Source organism: Psittacula echo, assembly GCF_963264785.1.
Source record: "Psittacula echo genome assembly, chromosome: 19".
Lineage (NCBI taxonomy): Eukaryota > Metazoa > Chordata > Aves > Psittaciformes > Psittacidae > Psittacula > Psittacula echo.
This window is the reverse complement of record NC_137755.1, coordinates 6,406,967-6,415,246: the sequence shown is the minus strand read 5'-3', so window position 1 is coordinate 6,415,246 and position 8,280 is coordinate 6,406,967. Positions and strand designations below refer to the sequence as shown.

General features: G+C 53.9%; 1 pseudogene across 1 annotated transcript; it reads left to right on the top strand.

Moving 5' to 3' along the window:
- The first annotated feature begins 3,820 nt into the window (after nt 1-3,820).
- Nucleotides 3,821-4,797, top strand: LOC308228466 (olfactory receptor 14J1-like; annotated as a pseudogene). Its single transcript has one exon. The product of its transcript is annotated as an olfactory receptor 14J1-like (transcript).
- Nucleotides 4,798-8,280: the final 3,483 nt, after the last annotated feature.

The window sequence follows — 8,280 nt, the reverse complement described above, 5'->3', positions numbered from 1 at the left end:
CTCCTTGTTGTCCTCAAACCACACACCATGGGGCATTCCAACACCCCCCTCCCCACCCTCCCCATCCCCTGTATCAGGGGCTGGGGGGACAGACCCAGAGTGGGAGGGTGCCTAATTTGGGGTGTCCCCCCGAAAAAGACCAAGGAGGTCTGGTGGGGGAGGAGCAGGAGCACAGGTGGCAGGGACTGGGAGCACTGGGAGGGACTGGGGAGGGCTGAGAGGGGTTGGGATCACCTGCAGCAGGTAGTGGGAGCATTTGAAGGGATTGGGAGATGAGCATGACTGCAAATGAGAAGACCTGCAGCAGGGACTGGGAGCACTGGGATATTGAAACCCCAGCAGTATCTGGTGCCATAGTGGCCTATATTGGTCTGTACTGGTGCAAACTGGTCGGTACTGCTCCATACTGGGATGTGTAAATTTGCAGATGACACCAAATCGGGTAGGAGCATTGATCTGCTGGAGGGTAGGAAGCTCTGCAGAGGGATCTGGACAGGCTGCATCCATGGGCTGTGGCCAATGGGATGAGGTTCCAGAAGGCAAAGTGCCGGCTCCTGCACTTGGGCCACAACAACCCCCTGCAACGCTCCAGGCTTGGGGAAGAGTGGCTGGAAACTGCTCATGGGAAAGGAGCTGGGGCTGCTGATTGATGGAGCTGAACAGGAGCAGCTTGTGCCCAGTCAGCCACGAAGCCACCAGCGTCCTGGCCTGGATCAGCACCAGTGTGGCAGCAGGGCCAGGGCAGTGGTTGTGCCCTGCACTGGGCACTGGTGAGGCCGCACCTTGAATCCTGTGTTCAGTTCCAGGGCCCTCACTACAAGAGTGACATTGAGGTGCTGGAGCGGGGCCAGAGAAGGGCACCGGAGCTGGTGCAAGGCCTGCAGCACAGTGTGATGGGGAACGGCTGAGGGACCTGGGGGGTCCAGTCTGGAGAAGAGAAGGCTCAGGGGGAACCTGATGGCTCCCTACAACTGCCTGAGAGGAGGATGGAGCCAGGAGCTGCTGGGCTCTGCTCCCAAGGAACAAGGGATGGGACAAGAGGAAACGGCCTCAAGCTGTACCAGGGCAGGTTTAGATGGAGCTGAGGAACAATTCCTTCCCCAGAGGGTGCTCTGGCATTGGAACAGGCTGCCCAGGGCAGGGCTGGAGTCACCGTCCCTGCAAGTGCTCACAACCCGTGGAGACGAGGCCCTCAGTGCCATGGGTTAGTGGTGGCCTCAGCAGTGCTGGGGTAAGGGTTGGAGTGGAAGAGCTTAAAGGTCTTTTCCAACCTGGATGTTTCTATGACTCTATGATCCCTTTTGATGAGGCATCAGTGAACCAGTGAAACATTCTGCTGAAGTTCCCTCGTTGAAAGGGGGGTGCTTCTAAACCTGGTGAGGGTTTGAAAGGTTGTTGTAATGCTGATTGCTCTTCATTTACAGTCTAGAAACTTCAGTCTGTCCTTCAGATAATTTCACTTCCTCTTCAACCCCCGGTAGGTAGGCATGCCATTTTCTGCCAGTGGGTTTGTGCTACTCCATCCTGAGGAGCAGTTCCCTTTGAGATACTGTCAAGTCAACTGAATGGATTGAATGGATGGTTTGTACTGCTTGTTCTTGATCAATGTTCTCTGTTTTACTGCTGGAACTAAAGACAAGAGTCCCTTTTCCCACTCAGAATATCTCAGTTCCGTGTCTTTGAAAGAGGCGACTTGAACATTAAACTTCTTTTTGGTCCATCAGAGCCAGTTTGAATAGGTCACAGGAAGAGCCATGCTCAGCAAAACCCCATTCTACTATGGAAGGCAGTGGAGGTGTACAGGCCAAGTGACTGGTACGGTTTTAATTCCTGTATTAGGTATTTCCTGCTTCCTCATGCTCTGGATTCCATTCCCATGGCTTTCCCTTTCAGAAAAGTGAGTACAGCGGGTGAGCAATGGTAGAGAATCCAGGTCCATGTTTCCTCCAGTATCCTGGAGGACACATAAGCTGTTGTAATTCCTTCCCAAAGTGGGGCATCTGCCCTTGTTCTGTTTTTCTGCAGGTGACTGCAGCAATCACTGCACTGCTGCTATCCACCAAGTACCCCCCGATTTGACTGGTTTCTGCTTTGTTTCTGATATTCTAGCCTGGCCTGTCTTGGCTGTCCTGTCTAATGAAGGGACAAGAAACAGGCTGACCATAGAAGTGGTTGTGTCACTGTCCCTCGAGGTCTATAAAAGACATGGTCTAAGGGACATGTTTAATGTGTTGGCTTGCCAGTGTTCAGTTAATGGTGGACTCAATGTTCTTAAGGGTCTTTTCCAACCTCAGTGATTCCATGATTCTACAAAATCTCTCATCAGAGAAATGACACTGCAGGCAGGCAGTGTGTCTGCCAGCTGAGGGAGGAAACATCAGTGCTTGCTTCAGGCTGTTTCCGATGGGGTTCGCCTGGAGCACCAGGGAGCCCTGGAGGGATCCCAGTGGGGCAGAGGCAGAGCCACCTTGGGCTGGGCCTCTGCTGCTGAGCTGGGCCAGGCTCCTGGGACACAGAGAGATGCTGGCAAGCGGGCAGCGCTGCAGAGAGACAGCTCTGCCCAGGAGCAGGGCTGGGGCACTGCCTGCAGGCACCCAGGGGAGACCTGTGAGCCTCAGAGAGCTTAAAGGCACTTGGCAGGGGAGGATGCTGAGAGCTCCCTGCAGGAGAAACCTTCCCAGCCCTGTGCATGGTAAGGCTCTGGGTGCAGGGCAATGCGGCCGCAGTTCCTGGAGGGATCTCCTCAAGCTGCTGCCTCGGACAGTCCATGGGATCTGTCAGGAGGACTCTCTTGGTTTCTCTGTGTAGATAAGGAGGAGGATGTGCTGCAGAGCAGGGCTTCTCTCTGCACCATGCGAGGGACAGGACAAGGCAGGTCCCTTGTCCCGGGGCTGGCTGCAGGCTGTGAATGTGGGTGTGCAGGCAGGGGTGCCCAGCGCTGTCCTTGCGAGCAGGGTGCCTGCAGCCCAGGGGCTGTGTGCAGGGGCAGGGACTCTGCTGCCTGCAGGGTCAGCACTCAGCCTGCCAGGGAGCTGCCCACGGTGCTGGATGAGAAGCTTTGGGTGGAGAAACATCCCCTGGCAGGGAAGGAAAAGTGTTCTTGTGCACTGGAGAGGGTGCTGTGTGTGGGTCAGGGCTGCTCAGAGCTCCACATCACTCTGAGCACGTTTGCAGAGTCCTTCTGAAAGACACTGAGGCAGCGATTGCCTGATAGGGAAGGATCCTGAGCTCTGATGTTTTCCACTCTTGGTGGGCAGGTTGGGCAGTGGGAGCTGGGAATTTCCTTCTCTGCTTTGGAGAAGGCACCGAGAGTCTTGTCAGGACTTGTGTGAGCTGCTCCTGAGACCCTGCACAGGCAGAGATGCCCCTGGGCAGAGCCCTGCTGCCGGGAGGGGTGTGCAGGGCAGAGCTGAGCACACAGCCCATGGGATGGGCTCTGGGAGCACTGAGAGGGAGCAGAGCTGGGCCCAGAGCAGCAGCTCCTGGCAGGGACAGCTCCAGGCAGCAGAGACATGGGCAGGGAGTGGGGGGAAAGTGCAGCCCAGGCCTGGGGAGGGTGCATTCACGCAGCTGTCTTGAGCAGGAGAGCTGGGAACAAGAATGATGGACCCTGCAAGTCTCCAGACTATGCACTACACAGTCCTTGGAGCCACAGTGCTTCTGCCAGCACACTCAGCCACCAGCACCAGGAAAGGGAAAATGCATTTGCGGGGATGGTGGAAATCTGATGGGAAATGAACTGGTTTTATCCTGAGAAGTCTCCCGTAACCTCTCACTGCCTTTTCCTCCTGTGACAGTGCCCCATGCCCAGAGGCAGCAGATGTCCAACGGCAGCTCCATCACCCACTTCCTCCTCCTGCCATTCGCAGACACACAGGAACTGCAGCTCTGGCACTTCTGGCTCTTCCTGGGCATCTTCCTGGCTGCGCTCCTGGGCAACGGCCTCATCATCACCAGCACAGCCTGCGACCAGCACCTCCACACCCCCATGTACTTCTTCCTCCTCAACCTCTCCCTGCTGGACCTAGGCTGCATCTCCACCACTGTCCCCAAATCCATGGCCAGTTCCCTCTGGGACACCAGGGCCATCTCCTACACAGGTTGTGCTGCACAGCTCTTTTCTTTCTCTTTTTCATGTCAGCCGAGTTTTCTGTCCTCACTGTCATGTCCTATGACCGCTACGTTGCCATCTGCAAGCCCCTGCACTACGGGAGCCTCCTGGGCAGCAGAGCTTGTGTCCACATGGCAGCAGCTGCCTGGGGCGCTGGGTTTCTCACTGGTCTGCTGCACACAGCCAATACATTTTCACTGCCCCCCTGCCGAGGCAATGCTGTGAAGCAGTTCTTCTGTGAAATCCCCCAGATCCTCAAGCTCTCCTGCTCACATTCCTACCTCAGGGAAGTTGGGCTGCTTGTGCTAAGTTTCTGTTTGGTACTTGCCTGTTTTGTGTTCATTGTGGGGTCCTATGTGCAGATCTTCAGGGCTGTGCTGAGGATCCCCTCTGAGCAGGGACGCCACAAAGCCTTTTCCACGTGCCTCCCTCACCTGGCCGTGCTCTCCCTGCTTGTCAGCACTGGTACCTTTACCTATTTGAAGCCTCCCTTCATCTCCTCCCCATCCCTAGATCTGGTGGCCTCAGTGCTGTACTCAGTGGTGCCTCCAGCAGTGAACCCCCTCATCTACAGCCTGCGGAACCAGGAGCTCAAGGATGCTGTGAGGAAGCTGGTGACTGGATGTGTTTCAGCAGCCATACACTGCCTGCTGTCCTTTGCCAAAGGCTTCCATTGTAGGTCATGACAGGCCACATCTGTCTTTGCTGCTTTAAATTTGTTTTCCTGTTTCAATTTGTGATGATGTTTCCTTCATAGAAATGTCAGTTTTCATCTCCTCCTGGTTAAGTAGCCAGTCGTCTTGTGTGACCCACAGACTTTGTGGCAGAGGGGGATCTCACAGTATTTGAGTTAAATAAATGATCCTGCAGCACCTTCTGCTCTGTGCTATGTCCTCTCATGCCAGGAATGAAGGGGAATGAAATCAGCTTTCTGGCTGCTCCAGCTCTGGGATGACTGCTCTGTGCCTGGAGCAGGAAGAGCTCTTGAGGAGCCCAAGGGCCGGGGGCTGTTGTGCTGGTGTGGGGAGATGGGATGGCATGGGGGGGCTGCAGAGCTCTCAGGGTGTCCTGGGCAGGAGAGCAGGAGACACAGGGGTCCCTGCAGGGGACTCCCCTGCAATGGCCCAGGCTGGGGCTGCCTGGCTGGGAGCAGCCCATGGGAAAGGTCTGGGTGGGCAGGAGCTGGACAGGAGGCAGCGTGTGCCCTGGCAGCAAGGGAGGACAGCAGCATGGCGGGCTGTATGACCAGGAGCACGGCAGGAGAACAAGGGAAGGGATGCTCTGGAATACTCCATCCAGGTTTCAGATCCCCAATTCAGGAACGCACTTTGCAAGCAGGATTCGGTTTAGCAACAGGCCCTCAGGACAGGCAGGGACTGGAACATGGTGCCTGTGGGGAGAGGCTGGGGGGGCTGGACGTCGACTGCTCTGTTTTATTTATTTACTAGCATAACACTGCTGAGTTGGTTTTTTTTGGGTATAAAACATTCTCTGTATGACTGAAAACCAGAAGAGTATTGAAACAGGGAGAAGTTCTCAGCTCTTTATAACTTAGTGCAGAGCCAGGTGAGCTGCAGTGTCCATCAGTCCTTTCCCATTTGCCCTCTGCTTTCACTTGCAGTGCCTGTAAGATGCCTTCACACACAAATTGATCTGAAGAACCCCCACAAACACCTGTCCTGTGCTGAGAGCAGGGCAGCACGGTTTCAAAAGGCAGATCAGGGAGCTCTCATGGGGAGAAGCAAAGGACTGTGCCCAGCAGAGCATGGCCAGCAGCCACCTCTAGTGCCAGACACCAAGAGAGCTGCCTGAACGCACCCTCCCCAGGCCTGGGCTGCACTTTCCCCCCACTCCCTGCCCATGTCTCTGCCGCCTGGAGCTGTCCCTGCCAGGAGCTGCTGCTCTGGGCCCAGCTCTGCTCCCTCTCAGTGCTCCCAGAGCCCATCCCATGGGCTGTGTGCTCAGCTCTGCCCTGCACACCCCTCCCGGCAGCAGGGCTCTGCACAGGGGCAGCTCTGCCTCTGCAGGAACCTCACACCTGGCACTCCATGGATCCATCAATGGTGAATGGAGAAACATGGTCACCCCCTGAGGAAAGCCTTGAGAGCTTCTTAACTCTTCAGTGAGTTACTGGTGGCAATGAGCAGTGTGCAGGGAGGTGAGGGAGGGTGGAGGGAAGTCAGCAAGAAGCAAGGTGATGGTTCAGGGCTTTAACCAATCCTTACAAGCAGGATGGAGCCCAGCAATGGAGAGCAGTTGATGTCTGTAGGTGGAGGAGGAGTAGGTGTTCCTGGAGTGTGGCTGCAGAGCCTGGACAAACCAGAAGCTATCTGAGAAGTTTCCCTCATGGGAACATGCCTCAGCGTGGCCCATGGGGAATGCCCACTGCTGGGGGTGCCTGAACACTGCTCCTCATGCCCCATGAGCCGACCTTCCTGTCTGCCTCTCCTGCACTGCCCAAACTTGCCTGGAATGCAGGATCCATCCCTGAGCCTGGAGAATGCAGGAACCTCCTGCAGTGAGGGGTCGCTGCTGCAGGGGAAGTGCAAAGCTTCTGTGAGACACTTGTGAGTGTGGGCAGAGAGTGGGGTGTGCACAGCAGAGAGGGTGCTAGAGGCAGGAAGCTGTCCCAGATGAGGTGCTCTGTCCCTGTTAGGAAACAGATAAAATTTTATGTTAAATATAATCATATTCCATTCTAGCGGTCATTATATTTGACAAGTTTGTAAAAACAATAGAAAGCCTTTATGCACATGTTAAAATTTGTAACTTTGCTGTACTGCACCTTAGTTATTTTATAACTGTTCCAATAGGTGATTGTGTTTAAAATCATAGATCAAAGCTTCATACATTGAATACTACAATTGTGTTGGTTTGTGCTTAGTTACTTTATAACTAAATGTTATACTGGTAGCCTTAGGAATAGAAACAAATGTGTAGGAAGGAATGTACTGTGAAACTCCAACTTAGCAGAATCAAAGATTGAACCACATACCAAGGGCAACCAAGTGAGGATCAAAGGAAGGTGCGTCCACATAGTGGTTGGGGCCAATCCAAACAACAGAGAGGTGAAAAGGACAGAGTGAGGAGGACTTCTTACTTCATCAAAGGTGAAAAGGGCAGAGTGAGGAAGACTCCTTACTTCATCAGGACGACCACAAGATGACCACCACAGGGGGCTGCGCAAGCACAGAAGAGGCTGATGTTGTAATGGACTGATGAAGCAATCCCTGATGCATATGTATTAGTTAGTGTAGCAACCTATGTTGAATATGCATTAATTGCGAGACTTTTAAAGTATAAATTGCGAACGCGATGTGACGAGGTTGGAATCAGATTTGGGTGAGTACCCCTGGTTCCTGGCACCTCAATAAAACACCTCATATAACCATTCCGGTGCTTATGTGTTTATCTTGACGCTAACATCCCCACAGCATGGGGTAGCTTGCACCCAAGGACACCACCTTTCCTTATGGCTTTTGCCAGGAAGTTCTCAATCCAGACCATTGGCTTTTCCCACTGCTCTCCCATGGTGCTTAGCTCTCTATCCTGATGGCATCACCCATTCCTCTAGAAGCCTCCTTTAGATGGCCTTGCTGAGGGATATTCACTCCACCTGCTGAATTGACACTACAGTAGCAGCCTACAACTACTTGAAATGTGGCTTCAGAGATGATGGAGATTTTCTTGCTAGCAGCAAGAGAAGGAAACCTCTGCAAAGTGCCATTTGGAAGGTTCAGACTCAAAGTTAGGAAAGAGAAATGTCTCTCAAATGTGGAGTTGTGGTGCAAGAGGTCACCCAGAGGGAGTCTGGCTCAGCCCATGGCTTTGTGTGTCAAGGAGCAGACAGCGATGGGTGCAGAGATGTGACTGAAGGTACAGAAATGCCAGGTGAGAGCCAGGTGGGAAAGCAAGATGGGTGTCAAGAGCCTGAAGGGAAAGAGGTGCAGGCATGGGCCAGTGAAGGACAGCCTGCAGCAGAGATGAGTGAGGATTCTGGCAAGGCTGAAAGGCCCAAAAGAACAAAAAGTCTCTGTCCCCATGGCTATGGCAGTTGCCTCTTTCATCAAGGCCTATGAGGAGAACTTTCATTCTCAGGATTTCAGGCTCTACTTCTCCAAGGGCTGTGGTCAGGGCTTGGCCTTTCTGCTTCATCAAACAAACCAAGG